Genomic DNA, 16,427 nt, shown 5'->3' on the forward strand with positions numbered 1-16,427 from the left:
CAATTCTCAGCTCTTACAAGGGACAAATCACTCCTGAAGAGGTGGCATTAAGTGTAATGGATAACTCCAAAAACTTTAAATCTATGATCCAAACTGATATCAATTCATTTGTATATGCTGGGAAAAATACTACCTACATTATTATTCTTTTTATCCATAAACAGCATTATTAGAGAACATGACTACTAAACGTGCAGTCTTATGTGTAAAATCTTTCTTTGTGAGCCACAGCCTACCATCTGGAGCAATGATGGGTCACAGACCACAACTGCCATGACTCTGTTTTGAAGAAAAGTTTGTTTCAAAAATAGCATTATTTCAGCGCTAGGATAGCTACGTTTCATTGCTGTTGTAAAAAAAAATACTGTTAAAAGGATGCATAAGATTGGTAAAGAGTCAGGCCTGGAGCTGTATTTGATGCTGCTCAATTTCAGAGCAGTACCCTCTGCTACCTGCAGAGAACACTTCAGCCCCGACGGGCAGGTCATTTTAGGTGTTGATGCTAAGCACTGGGGCAGTTTCACAAAGAAAGTGAATCATAAAATTTACCATGATCAGGGATAACATGAATTTAATGGGGCCACAGCACACCAGATTAATATATTATATCAGAGGACAATAGCCTCTTGTGAAGTAGCCTCCCTCCCACGAGGTAATTACTGATGGAAGACAGACCTATATCTTCTGTAACAAAAGGAAGAGAGAAAAAGAGAATGAGTCTGAACCTTTGACATCAAAACCAGAATCAAGAGAAGAGGGGGCTGAAGCAAGGGAAGGCACAAGTCTGAGTAAAGCAGAGCTAAAACTCGTGAGATGCTTCAGACACCCACAGGACAGCATGGGCAGCTCAGAGACTGGTTGAGATCTGGTGATGCCTCCTTTAGAAACCTCTGTTTTGCCTCTTACTGGGAGTGAGTTGTTAGAGTAATTGGCTCTTTAGAAAGCTTGAGATAAAACACGACATACTCCCTCCCAGCATGTTTGAGTTGAAAACAGCTGTGGGGGGAGTCAGCACTGATGTCAGCGGCTTGAACAGCACGCAAAGATCCCCTGTCCTGCCTTCAAGCTCTTTCTTAACATGCCTTTTCACTGATCTCCTGTTGCATTAAAGAATCATCGTAGTTCTACACTCCAGTTCCAAATTGTCCTCAGTTCTGTCCTAAAACCACTTCCCCTCCATGGTCCAAGCCTTCCCTTTTTCAAATCTTTGCATTCCTCTGCTCTCCATAAACATGTGGGATGCTTACGAGCCACATGTTCCATTTCTTTCAAGGCTGTAGGGAACATGGGAACCTGCTGTTGCTGTGGATTACCCTGCTAACACACTTGCTTCACATAGTGAATTTAAACTGTTTGGTCCAGCTAATACCACGTTCAGATTCTTACGTGATGTTATATGTCATGTTTCCAAATTTTTAATGTATTTAATATACAACCTAAAAATGCACCATGTACCTACTTAAAGATTGGGAGGAATATTTAGGTAACAAAGTTAGTAAATACATGCTGAAATAAAGGTCACACACCCAGCCTCTTTTTGCACATTTTATAGACCCACTTTCAAACACATAGTGCCATACTAAGCCTGCTTTTCACGCATTCATTCAGTGCACAGGACAAAACTGGTTTACAGCTGCTGCTGCCTCAGTTGTAACTGGAGGTGCAGGAAGCCATACCCCGAGCACTCACAATACTCCAAGAGCTCTGAAAAACCATGGCCTGTAATTAGCGGCTATTGAAATCTCTCTCTGCCACCAAGAATGAAAATAATAGCTTGACTTTAGTGAGAAAATGTTTTCTTTAAAGTTGACATAACATTTGACTGCTACTGGGATAGAAAAACTCCTGGATAACGAGTGATGCTGTGCTCAGAGGATGGTTTGTGTGAGTCTGATAAGTATATGAGCCTCACATCGGCTATGATGAGCTGCCCAGTGTTAAATGACCATTGTCCATAACCTCAGGAGATGCAGGAGGTCTACGATCACACTGGCAGTGTTCAAGGTCAGGTTGGAGAGGGCTTGAAGCAACTTGGTCTAGTGGAGGAGATCCTGCCTGTGGCAGGGGGTTGGAACTGGATGAGCTTTAAGGTCCCTTCCAGTTCTAACCATTCTGTGATTCTATGATCAAGGTGGATATGCCTAGATTACTTTATCTTCTTTATCTCCTAATTTGGGGGTACTCAAATTTGGCTTCTTTCAATACTTGTGAAAGGGACTGTTCCAGAGGTTTTAACAAATATTGCAAGGAACATTTCTGAACTACTGTGCCTGAGGCCACAGGTCTCATTTGTCAGAGCTGATGGCCAGTAGCTGCTTCATTGTTGGAGTGTCCCAGGAGCTGAGATACAATTAGGAGTAGAGGAGCAGGTAAGACCTGTGTTTAGTGCTAAGAAACTGCTCCTGGCCTCTAAGTTGCACACAGCAACTGCTGCAGAGGGCTATGTGGGGCACATCAAGTTGGTTGAAAAGAAGGTTTCCCCTGCAAATGAAAGGGAAAAGAGAAGCATGATTATAATGTGTTCAGCTTCTCCAACTCCTGCCAGGAAAGAAAAACAAATATTAAGTCTAACTTTCATTTCAAATTATAACAGAGAGTAAAAAAGTTGAGCATTATAAGTGGTTATCTAAGATTATAATAAATGCATTCTAATGGACATTTTAAGATTACTTAACTATGGTTGAAACTGGATTAAGAAACTTTATTCACCTGTAACACTGCTAATTCCATTTGACCACATGAGATAAACGATTTCAGCTTTGGCCAGGCTTTGGATTGCCTAAAATTCCCAGAGCAGCAAGAACAAGACATGCAGCCACAAGGGATCAGAGAAACATTTTTAGTCTGAATGGAGATTAATCTGAGCAAGAAAGCTTTACAGAAGCACAGCAAGGGAGAAGCCAACCTCTGATACATAGGATCAAATATCAGCTGAGAGAGGGTTAAGTGTATTGAACACAAGGTTACAACAGGGTGAAGATAGATAAAGGTATCTGATAAGCTAAAGCAGCAGCCCTTCTGTGCATGTATATATCAGAGATCTGAATCTTCATTGCTTTGCAATTTATTTTCACCTGTGATAAAGTGGGTGGAAGGTACTGAGTTGGCAATAATTTACAGCCCCTTTGAAAGGGAATAAGAGATGAGTGTAAATGGTTGCCAGGAACCAGGGTGTGGTGAGAGATGCATTGACCAACTTCCAGCACTAGAAATAGCTCTTTTTGCTTTGTATTTAATAACTTCCCAGGGGACACACCACACTCATTTCTAGTCCTGGGAAAACACATCTTAAAGTTATGATATTATTATGTACCAAAAAGCTATTTTGCATCATTTATTATTTATTCACTGAGGCCTTGAGAGCACTTGTGTTTCATCCATGCATGCAGAAAAGATACAACCCAGCCCAAGAAATTTATTAGCCAAGAAGACATTTGCTATAACTAAACTTGCGTCAGATTTACTTAACAGATTTCTAAATTGATTTAAATGGTGCAAAGCTGTCTGCAGACAATGTAAACTTACCTTACATGTTACTTAGAGAAATTTAATATCCATAATGACTGTCTGGAATCAAATAAACTGAAGGGAGACTCTCAAGTTTAAGATGTTCATTATGTGGGTTGTATATCTGGGGTGTATAAGTGAATTGCAAACAAAACTTTTCAAAGGCATCATTTCTCTAGAAAATCAGTTTTGAAAGAAGTGATCTTTTATGTCTAGAAAACCCCTTGTAAAATGTTTAACAGCTTTTAAAGCATCACTTTGCTGCCTGACTTTCTACTTAGCTGCAGCTGCCTGGGTTTTTATAAGGTGTTAATAAATCTACCCATACTATTTTTAAATAGTTTGTCAGAGGAATGCTTCCTTATTCATGCCATGATGACCAAATCTGTCTGGGAAGTGTTTGGCTGTCATACAGATGGGCACCGTAGAAAACCCCTTGATAAAGATAGCTGATTGTGTTGTAACCAAAAATAGCTTCTGCCCGTATTAAGGACACACACTGAATGGAAAATCTGACAGTGAAGAGGTGTTTAGCACCTGTGCTTGGTGCTAATAAGAGCCAAGCCAAAAGTAGCGAGCAGGCTGACAGTCCCTTCCTCCTCTTCCTCACGTACAAATTTAGGTATAGCTGTGGGCAAGGGGGATGTGCTAGACAGCTCCCACAAAATCTCTTCAGACCCTGATTTCTTTTGCTTTACACAGAAAACCTGAACTTTCTCAAGAGAAAAGAAAGGAGGGCAGAGAGAAGAAGAGAAGCAGAATGAAGGAGTAGCCAAAAAAGTAGAGCACCGAGCATACAGCACAAGCGAGATGTGGGTATAACACCATAAAATGACAACCTCTGCTGCAATGGGGACAAACTCCAGCCAAGATGGCTGGAAATTATGTCTTTCCTCTTGAAAAGAGTAAATGAGATCTACAGAACTTTCTCAAAAGTCACTGCTGCTCACTGCGGTGACCCAGAGAAGCCCGTCATGGGTAGCTGAACTTTCCCTTGCGGCATCAATGTCTTAGTAGCTCTTCTTCTGCATATATTTTTTTGTTGAGGAGTTGGAGTCAAAGACCTTTACACCACATCAAGTTCAAAGTGGCAGTGGGTGGGTGAAAAATATGTTAGTACACAGACCTGGGAACCAGCATGTCTATGTTTACTTAAACCTTAGTCTACTTCTTCAGATAGAGATATGTAATCCTAGGTCAGAGACTGTAAAAGCAGTTTAATATACTCCTTTTTCCATTAGACAACTAAATGCTTAGGTCAAAATTACACCACGAGAAAAACACCATCATCAAATGGAGTATTAGAATCATAGAATTATAGAATCATAGAATCACAGAATCATAGAATAGTTGGGGTTGGAAAAGACCTTAAGATCATCTAGTTCCAACCCCCCTGCCATGGGCAGGGACACCTCACACTAAACCAAGGCTTTGTCCAAGCTACAATTTAAAATGCAAAAACAGATTATATATGTAGAATTGGAAACGCAAGGTTCAGAAAGTTCATTTCTCCCAATATCTCTGTCAATGCTCCTTTCCATCTGTGACACCAGGCAGCCACTGCATTAAGCCCAGACACTGCTGATGGATGAGGGGCTCCCCACCACCCAGCCCAGGGCTCCCTGCTTCGAGCCACAGCCACTGGGCTGCACAGTCCCACTCATGCTTCCTGCTTTTCTCAGAGACCTGTAAACCTTCCACTCCTAGTGATGGATTCAAAATGCAATTTGTGCCCACTCTTGCTGCAAATGCCTTCAAGTCATGCTTGGCAGGATGCTCTCCTGAGGCATGAGGACAACAGGTTCAAATACACCGGTGTGCATGACAGGCTGTGAGCCACAGACATTGATCTCACATGAGTTCAAGAGGAGAGAGGCACTGACTGATGAAACAGTTCAATAGCCAGCCACAGTCAGGACTGTGTGAACCATGAAGTGAAACAATCTTGCATGTATTCATGACATATTTTATGTACTTACAACAAAAAGCTTTCTCAGTCCTGCTAATAGCAATAGAAATAGATACCACTGTCACTCCCGGGTCTACTGAGGGGGCCAGTGAAGGCTCTAGCATATTTGTGGATTGAACCCCATTGGGTTTTACTGGGATAAAAGGCGCCTCATATGTCTATGTATTTGTTGCTTCCTTTGTATTTCTACCAGCACAGAGTTTAGAAATGGCAACCTTGGCATCAATGGCTTCCTACAGAACAAGGAATATTGCAGCTAAAGTGAGTATCCAGCAGACATACAGCAATGGCTAAATAAATGAACAACTCCTTTGAGCCCATGCTATCTGCCTCTTTGTGTTTCCATACTCAGGACCTGATCTTGCTTCCATTAAGAAAGATGGAAACACTCCAAGTGCTTTGGGTGGGAGTAAATGCCTGCCTCTACTCACTCCAGTCTCCTGGGGTATATGTATTGCAGACTGTATTCAACTTATGTGCCTGCATGTATTTCCTATGCAGTTCCAGTTTTTCTAACCCTCTGGAGTTTGCAGCTTTGTCAGCAATGACAATGACAAGTTTTATTCCAACTGGTATGCTCCCAGGAAAACGTTTCATTTTAAAGAAATGTCACTTCCCAATGAAAAAATTGTTCTACTGAATTCTTCTTCACTGGTTCTGTCTTCTGAACTAATTTAAAGGCTCGTCTTTTCTCCGGGTGCCCTGCACACTCAGGAAATACTGAATCAAAACATCTGATACTATAGTGATCATACTCTTCTTAGGTCCATCTTCTGCAAGCATTAAAACACACTATTGATGGGCCCCATTTCAGCTAAAGAGGGACAACATATTGTCCCTAGTCATTTGTTCTTGTGCATCCTGCACAGACAGTAATAGTAGAAGCTCCCAGTTCCTATTTCAGCTGCTTTTTGGGACAGAAGTTAACAACCTTTGGAAGGTCTTCTACACATAGCACTTCAGCTTTGTCAATGTCCTCACTATATAAAGCAAACACATATAATAGCCTTTGAAGTTTAACAGAAAATTCAAATGGCTTCTAGATTTGAATATATTCTTGATTTTGGTTTCTACTCACTCTATGCTCCCCTCCATACATTTCCCAGTCTTTGGATTCTAACATATAGCACATGTTCCCCATTTAGACTTTCTTATTTCGTGTTGATCTTGTGGTTGTGGCAAAGAGAGCAAAACAGTTGCTTTAAGGGAAAATATTTGTTTGCAAAATAAACTTTTCTTCATATTTGTATGTCAGAGCAGTCAAAACTTTTATGTTCCTTTTTTAGATAGACAAATCTGCAGGAAGAATAACTTCTATGAACATTTAAGTTATAAAGCAATGGTCATGTATTATTGGAGCTTGTTTAATAAAAAATGTGCAGAAGAGCATGTTTCAAGCTGTGTTTATAGTCTTAAACTACCTGTGTGTTTCACGTGTATAAAACCAGTCAACTTCTGCAATGATGCTGTAATCTTAAAAATGCAGGAAAAGGCATTCTTCAAATAAATTGCCTTGTTCATAATTGAAAAGTTCCTGGAAAATGATAAGTAGGTAACATTTCTATTTCTGTCACTGGTTTGTAAAATATTAGGCTGTATCTGTAAGTCCCACAGTGAATAAGCCTTCCTGGACACCTTCAGAGAGGGAGGACCAGGAATGTAGAGACAGAGCAATGTGTACTAAGTAAGCACTTGTTAATCTCACCCAGTAGAAAGGGGGTTTGGAGACACAAAAGCTAAAAGGAAAATAAATGTTAGAAGACCACAATTCTGGAGAAAAGGTCCACCACCACTGTCACCAGGTATAAAAGCAAACAGGAAGAATTCAGGGTAGCTTTGCAGTTCTTTTTCCTAGTGGCTACAAGCATATAGCATTGAAGCAACCATTGATGATTGCAAGGTTTTGCCATATCCTATAATGGAAGCTGATACAGACCACACCTGGGAATATTCTTAGCAGGGAATAGTGTCCCAGGAATTGCAGATGCTCTATGACTTCCCAGAATTTGGCCATAAATTACAACACCCTTTTGCATCAGTTTCAGAGGAGGTTTGTGCTGGTAGAAATACAAAGGAAACATCAAATGCACAGACATGAGGTGCCTTTTATCCCAGAATTGGAAAACACTCTGGAAATGTCATGGATTTAGCCCCTGCAGAAACCCAATGGGACTAAAATCTAAGAGCACTTTATCGAAGATGCAGGCAGGGAGGCCTATGAACAAGTATCACTTCAACCCTCCATATACCCTCTTGTCTTTACCAATATTTCTTGATGCCAAGCCGAGAGTGGGTGGTGGTGGTGAAGGGGCAGGGAAGGGGGGGTCTTTTCAGGGGAGTGAAGGGGACAGCAAGCTCTTGATTCAGTTAACGATCTCAGGAAGTGGTTTGTCAGTTTAGAGGTAGTCCCTGCTCGAAGCCAGTGCCCTTCTCAGAAATTAACTTGCAGTTCTCTAAAGATAGATTGCGCAAAAACACCAGGGAGCCCTCGGGAACCTGCAGCCACAATTCCCCAAGGCAAGGAGCTCCAGAATAGGGGTGAAATGCCCCCGTTTGTGCAGCTGCTCTGTGGACTGAACCAACGCTCAGCGGAGCCGGTCTCTTATGCAAGCTATCAGGTTTCATATCCGCAGTGACCCAATTTTGTTAAAAATATGACAGCTGCTCCTGTCATTTTCTTTCCATGTAATTGTAACCGTAACTTCAAACTGCACAGGCACTGTCTGCCTTTCAGCAATGGTAAAGGGAGGTCTGCCTAAAGCCAAGGACTTACCAGAAGTTGCCAGCTTTGGTACCGAAGGATCAGGTCCGCTTGGCACATCTCACAGATTGCGTAAAAGAGTTTGCAAACTACAGCAAGTAATTGATGTGCTAGGTGATAGTCAGAGCAAAGCAGGATTTTGTTGGGTATAATTGCAATAAACCAGGAAATTGTTAGATGGCACTTCAAAGTTTAACTCCCAAGTTGCCTTGAGCAATAGTGAGGATTTGATCAATGTAGCTATAGAGTATCAGGATGTCTATGTTCCCAGGAACTATACAATAAATCCTTTCATCAGAGCCTCTAACATGCCCTGTGAGAGCATTTTATTCACCCTTAAGGAATCACTTCATCTAATCCATCTGAATGACAACATTTCGCACTGGTGTAAATAGATTATCTGCATTGATGTCAACAGACTGACTCAGAGCTCAGCATCCTTGCAGCTGGAGAACACAATCTTGGAATTATTTTCAACCCAATGGTTCCCCAGTTAATTTATGCTCCTTTTGTTAACCAGAACTGCAGAAACTGGCACAAAGGTGAAATGAGTGCCCCTATAATCCAGTCTGTCACCCTTGGCAGAAGTAGCTGCTTCATATCTTAGAGTAAGTTCAACTTGCTCCATAATTTCTGGTTAGACGAGGCCACACATCATGCAACACGACAGTGTTTTGTGGAGGATTATGGTACTGTTTCTATCCCTATTGCCGCTTCAGCGAGCATATATCCATCCTAAAGCCCAACAGCAAGAGGCTGGCTGTCCCTTCCTCACTGGTGGTGGCTGTATCTTAAGAAAGAAATGTGTCCATCCACCATGATCCAGTCCCTGTGTCTCTCAGAGTGACTTCAGCAGTGACAGCTTGTTTGTTGTTTTCTTCGACAAACTTTTTACCCTATTTACCCTATTACCCAAACACTTCAGGCAAAATCAAAACATGTTTTGCTTTCTTCCATTCTGGAGTCCTTTTTTTCTGTTTGTTTGGTTTTTAGGTCTTTGGGGTTTGGTTTTTGGTTGCTTTTTTTTTTCTTTGGTTGATTGGGTTCTTTTATCAATAAGGCATTGAGTGCTATATGGCAGAGAGAGATGGACTTATTTTAAAGTGCCTTAGACAGAAAGGTCACAAAGGGTGGCACTTGCCCTTCCTCATGCAGGTCGAGCCAGAGCTTGTTTGTGAGCAGTGGCTGGGATCTAATCTCCTATGGCAGCAGCTATGCAAGCTCTCCCCTTCTCCTCACACCTGCTAAGCCTAGTAAAACCACAGAGGAAGAAACCTACCTGATCCATACTGTGAAGAAATGGAAGATGTGAAAAAAAAAAAGGTGTAAAAAAGTATATAACAGAAATCAATTCACTTCAAAGTGGATATTCCAGAGCAAATGATAATCTTAAATCAGGGTTCAACTGGTTTATTAAAATAGCTTTTCTTCATGGGAAGCAGATATAATGCCCTCTCCTGGCCTGTGGCACCTCTACAGCTCATATGCAAACCTCATTTCGTATTTCTCTTCCTGAAACATTTACCCTTAGCTTAAAGTGTCCTTCTCATTTAAAGGTCCTCTCCTCTGCCTCTTTGTTTCCTTGTCAAGCAGTTACACAGGCAAAGAAACCTTTAAGAGATCTACAGAAGACACCTGTGTTAGTGAAAAAAGCTTGAAGAGATGGCTTAACATCTCAGTAGCTTCCCAGCACAAGGTGCTTCCCATATCCTGACTGGTCTGCCCAGCTGCATCTCGCAGCACAGGACCTTGTTCCAGACATGGGAAAGAAGGTGATTTGAAAGGGTGCTGGCATACTCAGAACGACAAGAACCCACGTACTTTCTTTGTCGCAGCAGCACATCACATTGCCACTGTGACCCCTTCCCTGAATACTGCTCAAAGACTCTACACATGTGAGTAAATGCTCTACAAACCCATCCAACATAGTGCACAATGCAGCTTGCAGATGTGGCCTTGAATCATTGGCTTTGCTATTGAACCCTCCCCATGTACCTCCTGCATAATGGAAAACATCAGCTTTCAGGAGAACTCATAGGATGGTCATGTATAGACCCACAGGGGAAGAGAGTTTGCTGTGCTCCCCAGTGAATGACTCAGACACCCAAATGAGTGGGCTCTGTCTTTCCAGCTTCCACTTTCCCAGTCATGGCCCGTTCTTGTGTTCCTCACTTACGTTAAATTCCCACACTGGGCCCTTCTTGTGTAATTTAGACTGAGATTTTCTCCTCTTTCTTTTCCCTCCCTCTCCTCCGCCCCCGCATCCTCTGTACAACAGAGCTGGCCACACAGCAACAGAGGAAATGAACAACATCTGGTGAGATTGATTCTTCGTTCTTGTAAGCAGTGTAAGCTAACAGCTGTGTCAGACATTTCATCCAGCTCTGGAATAGAAAAGAAATCAATCACGCATTCCCCTTTACCACACCTCCTCATTCTGGTGTCTGCACCAGTCCTGCGAGATAATTGCCTGGTTCACTTCCCTGAAAATATACTGGAATCCCACCCTTTGTACAGAGGACACCTCTTGATGCAAATACAAGAATTCTTTTAAAATACAGGAAAGTAAAAAAAAAAAAAACACAAACAAAAAAAAAAAAAAAAAAAAAAACAAAAAAAAAAAACACACCAATCTATAGAATCATATAATAGTTAAGGTTGGAAAGGACCTTAAGAACATCCAGTTCCAACCCCCCTGCCATGGGCAGGGACACCTCACACTAAACCATGCCACCCAAGGCCTCATCCAACCTGGCCTTGAACACCACCAAGGATGGAGCATTCACAACTTCTCTGGGCAACCCATTCCAGTGCCTCACCACTCTCACAGTAGAGAACTTCTTCGTTATATCCAATCTAAACTTCCCCTGTTTAAATTTTAACCCATTGTCCCTTGTCCTTTTACTACAGTCCCTGATGAATAGTCCATCCCCAGCATCCTTGTAGGCCCCCTTCAGTTACTGGAGCTTTTTTATACATGAGCTTTTGTGTGGGTTGAAAAAATGGGGAGGGAAGGGTGTTTACTCATTGAGGTGCCCAATCACTGTTGTATCCAATGGCTCTTGGTAGTACCTAGGCACTTAGAAAAGACATTTTTAGGCATAGACATGAGTTTTTCCATTATGCTCAATGATGCCGTAATGGCAGCAACCTATAATGTTGGATTGAAACCTTACTGCTGACTGCTCTGGAAACCAGAGCGTAGGGACAGATGAGATCCAAGGCAGTAGCAGCCACAGAAGAACAGTAGCAAGATAAGGGCAATTTTCTTATATCTTATGGTTCCATCAGCCAGCTTTGGAACTAAGGATTAATCTCTTCTTTTGAGTGTTCCTGCTGACGGTGCCATGGAACTGCCAACTATCTTCAATTCCCTGGGCAGTTTCTGTGATGCAGACATCTGACCACTAAGTACTCATCGAAGATCCACCAATAATAACAATTACTGTCCCACAACCTCAGCTCTGACCACAGAAAGCACAGCACAGCTCAGGAAGGAGGATTCAAAGGTAGTTTTCAAGAGTCTGGGACAGCTGAACGTTGAGCAACTTGCCCTGTGTGTCTCCCAGCTGCTTATGCTAATGGTCTCATAGATAAACCAGCTGCAAAGAGCCACAAGCAGGGAGCATCTTCATCTGCCCCTTGGGGTGCTGGTTTTGACTCAATTTTAGTGGGATTCTGGCAAAATGTATGGCCACAGCAGTCTAGAAAAAGAAGTTTGTTTATCATCAGTCTGGACAGGTATTTGGTCTATAGTCATAGACAAAGCTTGGGCGCAGTCAATCTGCTAGATTGACCAAGCAGGCTGCATGCTGGACTTCTCTGCAGAGATTTAAGCAGCCTGAGTTCTTGTTATCCAGCTGCTTTCCTAAGGGCACTTCAGAGTAGTTGCCCACCTCCAGGTCTCCAGAGATGTTTCCTGAGGGACCTATAGGATTAGTCATGCTCATGAGCAACTGAAAAACAAAGGATGATGCTAAGAAGGACAGCAATGTATGATATTGCATTTGGCACACTGTCCTGCAGTTTTGCTAACATTGGAAATGGCTAACTCAAGAAAACATAAAAGTAAAAGGAGCTCTCTCTTGTCAGAAATGTCTCATGGCCACAGTGAATTTTCCAGTGTCTCTGCACTGACCTTCATCCTGAAAATCTGCACAGTCCTGAGCACAAAATCCCTATGGAGTAAAATGCAGGGCATATTGTATCTTTCTCTGTGCCAGTTATATGCACATAAAAGGAAGTTTTCTTCTCAAACCAGTGAGATTCACCACTGTAGAGTGAAGAATTTGGAAACAACCTAAGAGAAAGTGGGAAACAGCCAATAAAAGACATACACAATCAAGGGAAGCAAGCTATAGTGCTAGGGGGTTGCTCAGGGTTGAAGATTTTCCAATAAGCAATGTAACAGAACAGATTTATGATTTCACCATAAAGTTGCATGATACCATTTAATGAATTAAACATTCGCATACAGGTTCAGAGAAAATATTACTGACTGGGAGAGCATAAAAGCATTGGGACATTCTTCACGTTTATTACTCATGAAAAGCTAAAGAAAGCAAGCAATCACAATAGCAATGAAACATACTTTTCCAACCACATAACATCTGATCAGATATTCACAGATGGAATTTATATGGGGATTTATGGTAGTTTTTTTAAGATGCAGTTGTAAGTTAGATTCTGCTAAAATCCAAATATACACATATATCTTAGGTATTTATAGGAGTCTGATTACCATAATAATTGAGCATTTCACCTCTTTTAATGTATTTACCCTCACACCATCCTCAAAGGATGTGGTACCATTCCCAATGATGAGATAGGAACGAAGGTACTAGAGAGGCTATGCACAATAAAGTGCCTTAGCTGCCTTCAGTTTGGATATTGCAATGCTTAGAAATTAGGCATTTGGCTACATCAGAGTGTTTAAAAGAGCAGAGCTAGACAGCTTCCTAACCAGTTAATAAGAAAGGCTACATGCTTCCCTTGACAAAGCAAGGATGATTATCTAATGTAAAATTAAATTCCCCTGGACAGTTACATTTTGGAATACTCTGACAAAAAGGAAGAGTCCTGCCATCCAGCAGAAATCAAGTAAAACACAGCTGACGAATATAGAGATATAAGGACCAGATTATTTCTTTTTCTTTTCCTTTTTTTTTTAATTTTTTTACCACTTAACACAGTCTTTTCAGATGACAAATATTGTTCAGGTTCTAAATTCTGCCTCAGTAGCCTCTGTGAATTCTGCCTAAGACACTCACTGCAGGTGGGTGAGGAAGGCTGTGATAAACTTGCTGTCTCCCAGGAGCAGCAACAGCCCATCAAGTAGAAGGGAAAATGCTCTGCGATTACGATTACGCTCCATTGCCTTCGATCCCACACCATCACACTACTGCCTTCATCCCACCGGCACTCAGCTGTGCAGGACTGGCTCACCTGAGGGACTAAACTCCCCTCAGCCATACACCTAAGTATTTTCCACGCTGATGCTCAACCTGAACAGGTCTCTGACAACATACCTTTATAGAAGTCGCAAGATTGATATTTCTGAGGTTACTAAACCAAAGCAAATAAGTCTCCTTTTGCAACCTCCAAACTCTTGCTCTTTCTTTGGACTCGTGTCCCTGACATGAAACATGTGTGATACAACAGTAAAGCAGGGAAATCTTACATAATGTGGACTGGTTTTTAGAAGCATAATTAAACAAATAAATGAAGCTGAATATATGTCTGAGACTCAGGAAGGATCATTCAGTTGGGTTCGCACAAAGATGGGTTTCAATTCAGATTCAATGCACTGGCATATTGCCCAAGGCCTTGTGCCTATGAATTTTGATCAGAACAACAGAAACTCACGATCTTACAGGGAAATACAGCCTAAATTATCCAAAAGCAGTAACTGACTCACAGCAACATGGAAATAGGCCAGAACTACATTTGCTTCTGATGTGGTGGGAAATAATTCAAGCCTTAGCATCAGTGTTGTGGTCAGCTTGGAAACTTGGATAAATTTGACACCACTACTGTGCTGAAAACGTTCAAGATTTTTCCCACTCTTCTTCCATCCCTACCTCTAAAAATTAGCTCATAACTACTCAGTCTCCAACATTTAAAAAGCATATGCATGCAACCTAAATCCACTTTGACAGCCAGAGATTTAGGTATATCTCTATAAACAAATAAGCTCCATCCAGTTCCAGTTACCAAACGAAAAGGAAGTTATATAGTAAAATCCTCAAAACACACAGGCATCTGGCTTGAGTACTGTATTCATTCCCCCCTAAACACAAAAAGGAGTCTTGTTGAATCACTGGTGGGCCTGTAATACAGAAGGACACATACCAACACACCAGGAGGAAACACAGCATCAGGTTCATAAGGGGCTATGTGTCATCAGCTGGTACTGAACTCAACAAGAGGCGACATCGACCATCTGATACTCATCCCTGCACATTGTGAGTTCTGCATGACACTGCTTCAGAGACTGCCTGGCCTTTCCCAGCATCATCAGCCCAGAAAAATCCTGGAGCTAGGGCTGTTTATTCAATAGCAATTGGCAGGTTAAATATGGACAGTTAGGGAAGGTGTTTCCCTTGACTGCCCATTCACTAGAGGCAGCTGAACTGCAGTAGACACAGTCAAACTGTATGTGATGCAGTTCCCAAACCATCATCTGCAACCTGAGTGATTACAGAGCAGATGCAAATGGCTGTAGTCCAAAAGTTATTTCACATGCAATTCAGCTTTCCTGCAAAGAAAACGAGCAACCTCTGGGAGAAGGAACGAAGGAAATATTGGGGAAGGCAATTATCTCTGACATCTAGGTTTCATCTTCCTTTCTGTGAACCAGCATCCTTAGGAAAAGGTCCATTGGGACTTTGAATAATCCTACTGAAAACATCCTATGTGTTATTTTTTCGGCAGCATGTCTCAGTGCATTGTTGGTCATCTTATTTGTTATTTTAATTTGAAAAAATATTTCATTTGAAGTGAGTAAAGAAGGAAAACCTCAGGCTCTTTTCTCTCAGTTCATTGTTTCTGGGCTGAAGTTGCAATATGTAAAAATCACTTCAACTGTTTTTTGTCATTGCTAGAAATAAAATAATGACTGAATGACTTCCTATCACATGGCATTCAGATTACAAAAGCAGCACTACACAAAAACCAATGTGGCACATATTAAATGGATTAAAAATGAACTAGATTTCTAATAGTGACTGTATGATGTGGTTACTTGAAATAGCTGAAGATTAGACTCAGTGACCCAGGAGGTCTCTTCCAGACTTATACTCCTAAAAAGCAATTGTTAATAGAGAATCATCTCCAAAGGGGGAGTATTTTCTGTGGGTCTTATAGAGATCTCCTTTTGTCCAATGTTATTCAACATCTTTAGCCAGGATGGTGAAGTTTTTGGAGGATGCAAGCATTTGGAGAACAGTGAACAATAATGGGAATGGGTCAATTGTGCTCACATCTTGGTAAACCGTATTATTTCTAACGGCATTCTCCAATGAAACTCGCTATTCCTACATCTGAGACAAAGTCACTCTTAGAGCATATCCAGAAGCACGTACTTCCAAAACCCTATTATAATATCCAGTAAAACAGGAGATAAAATGTTTGGTTGTACAAACAGCATGCTGTGCAAAGTGAAACGTTATTATTACCTCTGCTTAGAGTGCTGGTGAGTCTATTACTCAAATAACATGTGCAGTCCAAGGAGATAGCTGAAGCACTGGAAAGGGATCAGGAAAAGACTACAGCAGTGATTCTATGTCTGGAAAATATGCCTTAAAACAAAAGACTTAAGAAGCTCAGCCTCTTTAACTTCTCTAACAAAAATCTGAGAGGCAATGAAATCACAGACTGTATTTGGGGAATGGAAAATATTCCTGATGATAAAAAGTTGCTCAGTTTAGCAGAAAAAAGGCTTGCAGTGTCTGATCAGCTAGAATTTGAAATTAAGATTCAGGTGAGGTAAAGCATATATTTTTAATAATGAGTTCAGATATTAACTGAAACGACTTACCAAGGAACATTGTATATCTGCAAATCTCATGAAGTCTGAAAGGCCAGGTATCTTCCATAATAACATGACCTGGCTGAAAGAAGTATTCATCTTGATATAGGGTTGACAAGGGTCCTTGCTGAGAAAAAAACAGTAGGGGAGATCAAAGCCTC

The sequence above is a fragment of the Psittacula echo genome, assembly GCF_963264785.1.
Source record: "Psittacula echo genome assembly, chromosome: 2".
In the NCBI taxonomy this organism is placed as follows: domain Eukaryota; kingdom Metazoa; phylum Chordata; class Aves; order Psittaciformes; family Psittacidae; genus Psittacula; species Psittacula echo.